At 39.5% G+C, this 13,999-nt stretch overlaps 1 protein-coding gene across 2 annotated transcripts in view; it reads right to left on the reverse strand.

Annotated features, from left to right (window-relative positions):
- Positions 1 to 13,782, reverse strand: part of LOC311504799 (zinc finger protein 518A) — a 33,850-nt gene extending 20,068 nt beyond the window's left edge. The window contains exons 1-2 of one of the 2 annotated variants that reach the window (XM_084568097.1): positions 13,400 to 13,782; positions 11,906 to 11,980 (exon numbers count right to left, since the gene is read on the reverse strand). The gene's annotated coding sequence lies outside the window, so the exon portion shown is untranslated. Of the gene's footprint in view, positions 1 to 11,905; positions 11,981 to 12,224; positions 12,368 to 13,399 lie in introns of those variants that run through there. The other variant, XM_084568098.1, reaches the window with a different exon arrangement.
- Between the last annotated feature and the right edge of the window lie 217 nt (positions 13,783 to 13,999).

Genomic DNA, 13,999 nt, shown 5'->3' on the forward strand with positions numbered 1-13,999 from the left:
AAAATTATCTTTTAAATCCACACACATCATATGTGAAATTCATGCCACAATTCGATCGGGACCAGAAAATAATTATGATCTCGCCATAGACTGCCGTTCATATTTTTTCGAAAGATAGGTCCCATAACCCGGAAGTAGAGGGGCGGGACTTCGGCTCTCTATAGTTACCGTCTCTGGCTATACTGTCTTGCAATTGAACGTGAATAAGTTTACTAGGCTACTTAAAAACATCAAAGCTAAACGCCGCTACTTTTGTCACTTGCTTTGGACCCTGCGGCTTATACAACGGCGAATGGATTTTTACAGCTAACGGTCACCAGGGCGCACTATCATGTCATAGACGATGACACGAGGATTAAGAACTGACTTTTCTGGTATAGTAGGCTGGTTATTTTGATATAGTAAACGGCCGTGTTACTGCACCTTTACTGCTGTGTTGGCTGTTTCCAAAAAGATGCTGGTTATTTTGTTGAGCAGCCGGGTTACTGCACTTTTGCTGCCGTGTTACAGGCAAGCACTTTCAAAAACGAATTAAATTTAGCCATTTAACGTTATTGCCTCGTCAAGCGTTGTAAGCTTTGTTTTTTGTTATACTGCACTACTACGGTACTATGACTGCAGGAAGTGCGCTAGGAGCGCACCGTTGTATTATTTGTGCACTGCACGAATGCTGTTTGTAATGTCAAAGATGTGAAAGTTTGATCGATTGATTTTTTGTTTGATTGATCGAAAGATTTATGTTTGTCAAATGTAAATAATTGGGACGCTTTGCGTTTCCAAACAGTCATTTCTGTCCCGACAATCCCCTCCGTGGTAGAAGAAACCCTTACGGTAGTTAAACATTAAAACACCAGCGGTTTATAGTCGGGTGCGGCTTATAGTCGGGTGCGGCTTATATGGCACAATCTGTAGTTTCCCCAAAATTTAGCTGGTGCGGCTTATATTCAGGTGCGCCTTATAGTCCGGAAAATACGGTAGTCAAACTGCATCATGACATCGCTACAAATACAGTATGCGATTAAAATCAGCGAACATCAATGTATGGGTTTAGGCCCTGTCCACACGTAAACGCAAATACGCCAAAACGGAGGTTTTTTTAATCGTTTTGGCCGAGCGTCCAGACGTATCCTGTAAACGCATAGCCCTAAAACGCACTTTTCTGAAAACGGGTCCCAGGGTGGATAAATTTGAAAACGCAGCTCTAGCGTTTCCTTGTGGACACAGAAAAACGAAAACGATGACGTCATCGTATGCGTCCCCCCCCGAGCAGCCTTACACCTCCCGTGAGCGAGACGTCTCATAACAACATCAACAACAATGGCGGACTACATGCTAGTTTTCCTGCTGGAGAAGATATTGAGCCTATTAGGGTTACCAGGGCAAAATATCATGCTCCTGTACCCACCACGCTGAGCAAAAAAGGCGATTTGTAAACAGCGCTCAAGCTTTGTGCGCATGCTCCGCCTCTTCCTCTCCATTTTTGGTGAATTTCTGAAACCGAAACAGCGCCACTTATAGGCCTGGAATAGGAAGTAGCGTTTTCGGTCGAGCAGAAACGGACCCGTGTAGACGCGGATATTTCTTGAAACGATGACGTCGAAAACGGAGAGAAAAAAGATCGTTTTCGTACGTGTGGACAGGGCCTTAGGTTACGTTACCTTGTTTCAGCGACGCTTGGTGAAACAGCATGTGGATGTGTTCTGTTTAGATGCTGGATCGTTGTAAGCCAGGTCTACTTTGCAGTATATACACTGCACTTTGTTCTCTTCCTTTTTTACAATGTAATGATCCCAAACTTTAGACATTTTTTGCCGTTTATGGACATCTTTACTCTCCGCCATCGCGCCAACTAAATTCAAAATATATCACGCGCTCGTGGTGTGCTTCGAATAGGTGCTTCAAAAACAAGGTCCGTGTGGAACAATCAGATCCCTGCGCGTATAGTGCGCGTCATAGGAATTTAACGAGGCTTCGAGGCAGAGTTTTTGCCTCGAGCAATTTTTGTAATCGAGTTAATCGAGTAACTCGACGAATCGTTTCAGCCCTACTTAAAAACATATCTTTTTAAAAAAGCCTACAACTAAAATGTATTTTTTTCTTCCTTCTATTTTTTTTAACCTTAATTTTAATTTTTTTGACCTTGGTTGTTTTAACTTACATTATTTTTTAAACTGTTTGCCCTGTAGCACTTTGAGATTGCTTTAAATGTAAAGTGCAATACAAATAAAATTGATTATTATTATTATTATTATGAATGAACAGGGCACTTTATATGGAAATTTACAGTAAACTTACAAGAGGAATGTTCTGCTTTGCTTTCGCTATAGTTTTATGTTAATTTATACAGTTTTTTGTTAATTTTGTTATTTTGTATTAGAAATAAATTGTTGAATTCTAATTTGTTTTGCATGTGTTCATATCACTCAAAAATATGCATCTAATTCTATTCAGGTAAAAAAATAATTTCACACACACAAAAAAGGGCTAAAAAAATTCACCATGCTGGGAAGGGTGAAGGCAATTGGGTCGGCTGGCCCTGCCAACGAGGTGTCCCTTATTTATATTTCAGGGAGTCGGCAACCCTATGTGCATATGTTGTTCTGCATTTACAAAATAGAACACACTGACTCCTTCAGTATGTTGTTGTAATTTCTTTATTTGTTACTGTGATTACTTTTATTCTCTGGCCCCTCAGTTTGCCTCAGTTTCATGAGCTGACCCCAATTCCCAATTAATTGAATAGCCCTGTCCTAACAGAACATCCGTGACATGTTTCCTTCACTTTATTTGGTAAGTGAATTTTGAGAATTATTTATATGTTAAGTGTTTGTGCCCAACATAGCTGAACTGGTAGTAGATGTTAACTATTAGCCGACCAATGAATTAGCCTTAGGCCTAAGGCTAGCCTTCGACCATAGCTCGGGTATGTTAGCGAGCTAACCCACGGTGCTCGCCATGGCGCACTAACCCCCGGGATTAGCCACAGCGCACTAACCCGCGGGTCTAGCCACTGCGGCCTAACACGGAGGCTAGCCACGGCGTGCTAACCTGCGGGGCTAGCCGCCCGGAGGCTTATGTTGGCAGCAGCAGCATTGGCAAAGTCAAAATTTCCACAGGAATTTTCTAGTTAATACAAATAACACTTGATTCTCAAATTAGATGTGCATAGCTAACACTAATGCAGTAAAAAACAACAGCCTGTAACAACTCTAAGCTTCTGCACTGCGAGAAAGGCCTTTAGTTGCTTAGGAGTTACCCTGGGTTTCTTTGTGACTAGGGATGCACCAATACCAATATCGGATCAGTGCATCCCTGTTTGTGACCTCTTGAGCTATTATGCACCTTGCTTTTGGAATGATCTTCGTAGGCTGACCACTCATGTGGAGGTTAACGATCATCTTAAATCTCAATTTGTTTAAAATCTGTCTGACTGTGGATTACAAACACTTAAGAGGATGTTTTGTAACTTTTTCCCATTTTTTTTTTTTTTTTTTTTTTTTTAAATGAAATGAGGCTCTGAAAGACACCCGAGTCTGATTACATTTATTTGAAACAGATGGACTCTAATTTGAAATTAGGGATGCACCGAATATTCGGCCGAAAAACCGAAAATGCACTGTTGGAGCATTTTCGGTGGCCAAATATTCGGTGCCTCCCTTAAGACTTTTATCACCGAAACAACACGGGCGAAACAGAAAGTTGTGATGACGCAAGCAACAACCGCAGCCAGCACGGGCATGTCTGCCATGTGGACAAATTTCAATATATAAAGTATTACACAAATATTATATAAAGACCCACTGATAGCAATTTGCAAAACGTGTAATGCTGAAATTTCAAGAGCGTGCACCTGCAAAGAATTTCTCTATATCTGGTTTAATTTATAACCTGAAATCAAAACATCCAAGCAAGTTAGTTTCCCAGTGATGGTGCCAAGGCAAAAGGGCAGGGGTGACCAATATGTCGATCGCGATGACTGGTAGATCGCGAATGCAATGTGAGTAGATTGCGTGCCAGCGGCACACATCTATAGCCATGCGCAACTTCAATTAACACTACCGTCTTTCTTAAAAGGATAGCGCTATTTTTCTAAAGGTGCAGTGCACCAATCTTTCTCAATAAAAATAAAAACAATTAAAGCTGCGAGCAGCGTTGAATGGGCCCTCACACCCCATGCCCGTTGGGGACCGGCAACTGCGGGGTTACTGCAGGTCTCAGGGGATTCACTGGAGTAACAACGCACCGTGGCACGATGCATAGTCTGTGTAGTTGAATATTTTTCAAACCACATCATCTGTGACAGCTGTAAGTCTTGGCTGTTTTGAATGTATTCTCTCTGTGGCATCAAAGTACATTAAAACAGATTCACCAAGTACTGCAGGTTAACCAACAGTTTTAAGGCTGATCTTTGTAACATAATATGACAACAGCCTACAACACCCATAGTTATACAATAGTCTGTGCAGCTGAATCCAATCATCCTGACAGTAACAGCAGGTCACACTACAAACACACTACAAAATCAGACATTTCCTGTTAACAATAGGTGGCGCTACAATAATTGTATGAATAGTGACATATGGATGTGTGCAGTTAGGGACCATTAACAATACTGTAAAGTTTGATGCAGTTCGGACAAAGTATGGCTGAATTACAGCACATTTAATGCAACTTCCTGTTTCATGGCGCGTCATGGAACTTTGAGGGGCCAGAACGGGCACGCCCCTTCAACGAAAAGTCAATAAACCTAGGTCATTTTCGTTCGCCTATCTTTCAACAGCCAAAATTTCCAAATTTTTTGTGCATCCTGGGATGTTACATATGAGTGCAACTCTGTTGCATGGCCCCGTTGGGCCCCTGCACTTCATTGCTCAGGCCCTAATAATAATAATTAGGGATGCACCGAATATTCGGCCACCGAAAAATGTCGGCCGAAAGACTTTTATCGCCGAAACAACATGGCCAAAACAACATGGCCGAAACAGGATGTTGTGATGACGCAAGCAACAACTGCAGCCAGCATGGGCATGTCTGCTGTGTGGACGTATTTTAATATAGAAAGTATTATATAAATATTATATCAAGACCCACTGATAGCAATTTGCAAAACATGTTATACCGAAATATCAAGAGGGGTGCATCTGCATGTGGGGTTTAATTTATCACCTGAAATCCAAACATCCAAGCAAGAAAGTTTCCTGGTGATGATGCCAAGACAGGGGTGCATAGTACGTCGATTGGGATCGACCGGTAGATCGCGAAGGCAGTGCGGGTAGATCGCATGCCATTGGAAAAAAAAAATGTTTTAGATGTTAATCTAATCATTTATCTGCTTTACCTCCAAAACAAACAGCAAGACAAATGTTCATCTTTTTGTTTTGTTTTTTCACTTTTTATTGCGACACGCCCGTTCAGCGGCACACATCCACAGCCGTGCACAACTTCAACTAAGACTACCGTCTTTCTTAAAGGGACAGCGCTATTTTAAGGTGGAGTGCAATTTTTCTTAATAAAAATAAAAACAAATATGCTCAGTCTAACCGCACAGTGGATTGAAGCTGATTTCCAGCTGCAAAAGCTTCTGCTTGATTATCATTTAATGTACATATGAGTGGGGTCAAGTTAAACATTTTATTTTGAATTTAATTTAATTTTATATTGTACATTGTTGGAATGTGCTAAATAAATATTTTCATAATTTTGTAATTGATTTATTCTTTGAAACATTAATATTAATTTATGAAATTGCAATGCCTTGATTTTAGTGAGGTTAGTACACAGTCATAGCCATAAATGCAATGGTAATTGCAATAATCTAATAATCCATAATAATTTCTTTCGGTGTTTCGGTTTCTCGGCCTCGGGTTCTTCATTTTCGGTTTTCGGTTTTGGCCAAGCATTTTAATTTCGGTTCATCCCTAATAATAATAATAATAATAATAATAATAATAATAATAATAATAAACAGTATGAAAACAATAGGGTCCTTGCAACCCCGTTGCATGGCCCCGTTGGGCCCCTGCACTTCATTGCTCGGGCCCTAATAATAATAATAATAAAAAGTATGAAAACAATAGGGTCCTTGCAACTCCGTGGCATGGCCCCAATTGGCCCCTGCACTTTGTTGCTCGGGCCCTAAATATGCTCAGTCTAACTGCACAGTGGATCGATGCTGATTTCCAGCTGTACACATGAGTGGGGTCAAGTTAAACATTTTATTTTGAATTGTATTTTATTATTATTATTATATTCTGCGTTGTTGGAATGTGCTAAATAAATATTTTCATAATTTTGTAATCGATTTATTCTTTGAAACATTACTATTAATTTATGCAATTGCAATGTTTTGATTTTAATGAGGTTAGTACACAGTCATAGCCATAAATGGAATTGGAACTAATAATTGTCATAATAATTTCTTTCGGCGTTTCATTCATTTCATTCATTCGTTTTTCATTTTCGGTTTCGGCCAAGAATTTTCATTTCGGTGCATCCCTATTTGAAAACAACTTTAAATCCTAGAGGTGCACTTACTTTTACCACTGACATATGTAATACTGTTTCATTTTCCTGAATGAACATCTATCAAAGCATAATATTTCTGTTTAATTTGCTTGATTGGTTTTTTTTGTCTACTTTCAGCACATTAATTAATGCCAACAATTACTTTATTGTGCATTAACACAGTTTTTTTTTTAAATTATTATTATTATTTTGAAAGGCCATTTGCTCACTAGCTTTAATTACACATACAGATAAACCACGAGTCACAGGACGGGTGGGATGTTGGATATTGACCAGTTCTAGCAAATTTTAACTGAGTTGTTTTTTTTACCGGACTCTTTGGATGAAGCCGACACTGCTTCTGCATCCTTGCGCATTTTCTGGCTTTCTTCATATTCTGGTTTGTGCTTGTGTTTGAGGTGGTGGAACGAATTAGTGGTGTTACTGTCCTTTTTATGCACTATTTGTTAGCAAACCTTGCATGTTGTAATTTGCTGCGCCGCATCAGACATTTTAACCTCTTCATGCCTAGTGTCGCGAATTCGCGACGCACTGTTTCCGTTCAGACTGCAGCCGAAATAACGCATTACTCCAATGTCGGTTTGTGCACATTCAAAAAATTCCTAGTAACATTTTGCAAGCACTAGTTTCTCATAGGATCGGCCAGAGTTGTAAGCAAAAATACAAATATTTCATTTCTTTATATAATTGAAAAATCAATTCAGGCATTAAGGGGTTAAAACCAAACCAGATAATGGAGGTGGAGCCTCGTTTAGGAACGAGTTCCTCGCTGCCCGGCGTATCTGCTCCACCTTCCGCCATTGTCAATTTGTCAATATTCCATACATGTCGGGCTGCGTGTGTCGCGCACATATATACGTCATCTATGGGAATTTATCGTTTTTATCGCGGGATGACATATTTTTACCGTGGGGAATGTTTTTCGTAAACGATGAAATATCGCACATCCCTAGTGGGCATCATCACATGTCTAAACCAATGAGTACTTGAGGTGGGCCTAAGTTTGCTGCAGCGCTCACATTAAATGGGGAAAGAAAAATGGATTAGGGTACTGAACTCTTAGATGGACATTTTCATTCTGAGTATCTTTCAGACGGCGGAGTTAATAGAACTAAAGTTATTTGTAATCACTGCAAAGTTGAATTTTCTTATCACCGGAGAACTCCAAATCTTAAGTATCACTTATACACAGTACACACAATTGATGCCAGCAAATTAGGGCTGAACGATATGGACAAAATTTCATATCTCGATAATTATGCCAAATATCTCGATATCGAAACCATTTTTTTTAAAAGCCCTCTTTCGAGACTGTGTACACGGGTACCATGTCTTTTGCAATGTGGTATGTTATAGCGTCTGGAATGCGTTTATGTCTGGTGGACGTCGACTCATACGGTGTAACGCTACTGAACGCATCAGCAATCAAACTTTGATTGGGCTTCTTTTGGGATGACTGAGAAGTCCCCGGTGTTTCTCTCATTGCGATACACTCTTCGTGCAGCACGTGATGGTGTTGTTTCATGTGGTGAAACATGTTTCTTGTGCTATCTTGCTTCATCGCAATTTTCGCCAAGCGACCAGCACAACACCTCTCAACCCTCCTCCCAAAGTTGTGGGCCACTTTACCACAAACATCAAAAATTGCAAACGCCACTAGAGCCGGGCAGGTATATTTTAGGATATATATTTCTCACCGTCCTGTCTGAGTGCATGTGAGAGAAGAATGAGTGACTGTGTGTGTACATATCAGTGTTTCCCACAGATTTGAAAGCAATGTGTGGTGGTCGGCCGGGGGGGGGGGGGGGTCTGACCGATGGGGGGGGGGGGGGGGGGGGATTCCTAAAGGGATATCCTAATTCCTAAAGGTTAATAATTAAAAAAACAGTTAATAATTGGTTACACAGAACTTTATTAATTTCCGGACTATAAGCCGCACCAGCTAAATTTTGGGGAAAATACAGATTGTTCCATATATAAACCGCACCCGACTATAAGCCGCTGGTGTTGTAGCCTAATGTTTAATTACCGTAAGGGTTTCTTCTACCACGGAGGGGATTGTCGGGACAGAAATGACTGTTTGGAAACGCAAAGCGTCCCATTTATTTACATTTGAGAAACACAATAAATCTTTCAATCAATCGATCGATCAAACTTTCACATCTTTGACATTACAAACAGCATTCGTGCAGTGCACAAATAATACAACGGTGCGCTCCTAGCGCACTTCCTGCAGTCATAGTACCGTAGTAGTGCAGTATAACAAAAAACAAAGCTTACAACGCTTGACGAGGCAATAACGTTAAATGGCTAAATTGAATTCGTTTGTAAAAGTGCTTGCCTGTAATACGGCAGCAAAAGTGCAGTAACCTGGCTGCTCAACAAAATAACCAGCATCTTTTTCTAAAACAGCCAACACAGCAGTAAAGGTGCAGTAACATGGCCGTTTACTGTATCAAAATAACCAGCCTACTATACCAGAAAAGTCAGCCAGATCGATCGCCTTTAACTTAAAAGCAGCTCTCGTACTGCATTTGGGCTCACTTGGTTTGTTTTGCTCTCGTTACCTGGCGCGAACTGTCTGTCTCGCTCTTGCGCTTTCATGTTAGTGCGCCCCTGGTGACCGTTAGCTGTAAGAATCCATATATCCGTTGTAGCTATAAGCCGCAGGGTCCAAAGCAAGTGACAAAAGTAGCGGCTTATAGTCCGGAAATTACGGTATGTGTGTGTGAGAGAGAGACGAAGAGAGAGCAGGGAAAGGAAATGCAGCTGAACGAATACGCTGCGTGTTTTAAATAGCGTAAAAAAAGAATAACGAAACGCAATATGTGACGGTCGGTGTTGAATCTTTTATTTTTATTTTTTTTGGTCGGTGTTGAATCTGTGGCGGTCGGAGTTGAATCTGTGGCGCACCGCCACAGATTCGTCTATGTGTGGGAAACACTGCATATGGCATGGATATGTAGAGGACATTTTTTGTGTGTATATAAGTGAATGCAATACATTTTGACTGAAATGTACAGCGGACTGTCCATTAGAGTGGTGGTCCAAACATGCAGGCTCACACAGCCAGCTTTTGCACAAAAGTAAAAGCCACACCTGCAACATCTCTACCCTGTGAAAAGTTATCATCTCTTGCTGGACATATTGTACAGAAGAACAGAGTTTCTTGCAAAAGGTCAAATGCAAATGACCTTGTGTGTCTTAGCAACTGGCTTGGTGCAGAGGAGTAAGAAAATGTAAAATCGGAGGAATGGATAAATGCAGTTCATTTTGTCATTGAGTAGCTACTTAATCTGCATCACTGAAAGTGTACTTTTTTTCTTTTTTGACCAATATTCTCCAAAAAATACAAACATGGACTTATCAGACTAAAAAATCCACTGCACAGTAAATCCCAGCTGTTTACTTTTTTAGTCTATGTTCAGTCTATGTTCGGTAGCAAGTGTCTCTAACAGTGACACTTGCTACCGAACACAGGCTGTTTACACTGCTCCCTGATAAAAGAAAAAAGTTTCTGCTGGTACCTGTTCAGAGGGAAAAAAAACAAATGGTCGAGGCTATGGACCTGTCAATACCGATGTCACAAAGCAGCTTATTTGTTAGCTTCGAACAGCTCAGGTGTTTGTAAACCATATCTTACTGCACTTTTGCTTAACAGAGAACATCCAAGTACCACAAATAAATAACGAAGTAAGCATAACACACACACCACACACACAGATATGCGGTCTTTAGTATTATTGTTCCTGCAGTGTGGGTCAAAGTGACCTTTGCTTTAACAAAAGATGTTTGTTCCCCAACACTAATTTCTTTTGATACATTTTAGTGTGCATTTAACATTAGTCTTTAAAATTAAAAAAAACATTCTTCGGTTGCTCCCTAAATGTTTCTAAGCCAAGAATGTGGCATAAAAGTAGATCTTTTTTGTTTGTTTATTAATTTAAAAACCCAATTTGGCACTTAACATAAATCCCTACATCATACAGCAACAACCTTATACACCTACTGCTTGGTGGCAGAGAAAAGGTCAGACAGTGGTCATGAGCCATTTCAAATAATTAAGTGTATTAGGTTTCAATTCATTTTACTTTTTATAACTTGATGTCAGATTTTCAGATAGGGGATGTTTTTGTTTAGAGCAGAAGGAAAAATATTTGAAGATGAGCAGGAATAATAAAATGACATTATTCATACTTAATAAGCCAGAACCAGGCGTTTGTGTTTACTTTGGTTTCCCCTAACTGATAACTTGCTATTTTGTGCCTCAGTAACAATAAATTATAATTAATAAAATTATACCGTTACTAACTCTGTAAGGTTCTGCAATTTGAGCACAGACGATTCTTTTCTGCATACCAAATAACTGTGCCTGCTTTTGCAGGCAATGCCATCAAAACAAGACCATTTAAAGATACTATGGCAATGAAAGAAACAGTCCATTTTCTTAGTGATGTACTTTTTAGCTATGAAAGTCATAGAGGTGTCAGTACAAAATTTAGACCAAACTATAAACTCTTAGTAGCTGCTTTCAAATAAGAAGAACAAATTCTTCTTATGCACAACCCAGTCATGCTTTGCAGCTAAGCAGGTGGTATTTCTTTGTCAGATCTGTGGCTGTGTGTCACATGCAGTTTTTTTTTTTAGCAACTGTAAAAAAAAACAAAAAAAAACTATTATATATCACAGTATTCAAATAATATATTATCGCATATTTACATAGTTTTTCTGATATAGTGCTGCCCTAATATGTTGCACTATTATTTTGGGCTTGAGTTACATTGAACAGGGCAAAAACGACAAACAGGTGTAACAAAAGAGATGTAATGAATAAGAGTAATATATGTTGCAGGCCCAATGTAGGTGATTCAAGGTTTTTTTTTTCAGATCTGTTCCTTAAGTTTTTATCATATGGGGACAACACTTAATAGCAGGAGATTTAAATTGTACTTGTTGTTGTATAAGGTTTATTGAGCAACTGTTTTGGACCATGAATGAAATGTTGCAAGGAGTAATACAATGTGTAACACTACTTTTGCAGCATTTCTTTGAGTAATTGTGGTCTCAATGCCTTAATTCAAGGTAGGATGTTTCAGCGAGTGGGAAAGGCGAAATGATGCCATGCTTAAGGTGGGTCTTTAAACCAAGTTAAGTTATGTTGATGTTTTAACCACTGAGAACCTACTGGAGACACCACAGCTCGCCAGTTGAACTACTAATCATTATTATAAAATTTTGTCAGAAAAGATCCAGTAAGCAAATAACATTCAGTGCTCCATAAAATTCCAAACAAAAAAGTTGCAAAATCCATACCATATCATCATCTGAAGTAACAGCATTGATTTAATGGTATAAACAATGAATAACCAGTAATTGTTACCTTTACTCCTTTAGAAAAACCTCAACCACTAATACATGCCGTCTTTGAAGAAGAGGGGTAGTGTTTCCAGTGTGCCTGTAAGACAGAAGAATAAAATCACAACTTTATGTTTACTGTTGTATGTTTTCTATATAAAAGTCTTTAATCAAAGGAAAAAGGCACATGGCTACACAAACTGTAGCAACTTGCAAAAATTGTGTTGAAAACAAAATATACAAATAAATGGTATTACATATACAGTGGATATAAAAAAATAAATAAATCTACAAGTTAGAACCTTTGCCCATTTACTGTAATGTAATTATAGCCAATGCATTACCTATAGAACAGGTGTGTCCAAACTATGGCCCGCGGGCCAAATGCATCCCATTTTTAAATGGCCAGCAGCAAATTTTAAAGATGTAATGGAATATGGCCCACAGATGAAACTTGCACTTCAGTGTGTTCTTCTATAACTACGTCTTGACTACTGCAGTTTCTCCACAAAACAAGATTATTCAAAGAAAACCGTTGCCACAGAAGACCAAAAATGGCAGAACCAAAGAAACGCATGATAGCAAGTGAGTACAGAAAATGTTAGACATGGTGGGAAAATTAATATTTCTTCACAGAAAACGAGAGAAAGCATGTCTGTTTAATATGCAATGTAACTGTTGCATATGACGACACTATGAAACCAAAGGTCAAACCTACACTTGTGCCAAACAAGAGCAGAAAGTTAAGCAAATGCCAGCTGTTTTTTGCGGGGAAGTTGATGATAACATACGTTGCTTTACGGAGAAGCCGATTGACAACCAGCCAACTCTGAGATGTCCTTCACATCTCAATCACCAAACTTACTCCTTCCCTGTCAACCATCCTTCAGTCCAAAGCTCAGCATCACTTCTCCCACTGAGTGCAACATTGTTACCAGTAACAATGAGTTACAAAATATATATTCCACAGTATTCATGTGTTAATAAGTCCACTTACCAATTTCATACCCCAATTTCATAATCCCCCCTCCCCACAAGCTGCTGTTTTGTGAATGAGCTGCCAACTATATTGGTGACAAAGTAAATGAAATCCCTTTAATGGAATGCTGTGATGTAGGCTGTTTTTTCTTAACGCATCATCATATACCAAATATAATTTACCGACTTACACAGGTGAGGTATATTTGACAATATGCCTCATCTAAGTGGCCCAGCCCTTCGTATATTTTGTCGTATGTGGCCCTCAGTGAAAAAAGTTTGGACACCCTTGTTGTAGAAAGTATTGGCTTCCTTTAAAATAATTAAATATTACAGACGGACAACAACTAAGGACTCCACGTTGTTACTGTGCTTAACTGTAACTGCATGGCGCCCGTTTTGCCTAAATTCAGGGGAAATGTACGAGTCGCCAACTACAATGTTTGTGCATGTGGAGTTTAATAACCAGTTATTTTACATCAAAATGAAACCCTCAACCACACGAAGGCATTCAAAGTTACATAAATCAGTTATTTCTTACTATGAACTCGATGAAAGTTCGGGTGGCGTCCCGTCAGCGTCCGGCATTATTGCAAAAGGAAGGTTTGCATGAAAAAAACAAAACAAAACGGAGTCATTTGCCTCCTTCTCTGCACTCTGTAGAACCACATCGACGGCGGCCATGACAGTCCATCCGGGTACTGTTGTGCTGTTGACACTCATGTAAAAGCGGATGAATATGCATTGCTTGTCAGACACCCAACTAGTGCCACGAGGTCGGATGGTGGTTATTTGTAGGAAACGTAGTTAAAATTACTTTCACTGCAGGAGAAATATATTTTGTATTAGAAGGCAAGGCTGAAAGAACCTATCGGTGTTTTTACAGCACGAGTCTTACGTCATCCTTTGCGTGCCAGTGCGTGTGTGTATACTAGATAGGTAGGAAGGAGCCACTAAGAGCAGTAATGGCGGGTACACGCCATTTCCTATTAAACTCGTTCTGTATTGGCCGAAACGCCTTTGTTGATCTCCATCGCGGAGTTATTCATTCAACTGTTTATAGGTCTAAATTTATCCTATTTCCTGTCCGTTTCTTTGTTTCAGTCTCAAATGTGCACACACACACACACACACACACGCA

The sequence above is a fragment of the Chelon labrosus genome (genome assembly GCF_963514085.1).
Source record: "Chelon labrosus genome assembly, chromosome: 19".
NCBI lineage: Eukaryota > Metazoa > Chordata > Actinopteri > Mugiliformes > Mugilidae > Chelon > Chelon labrosus.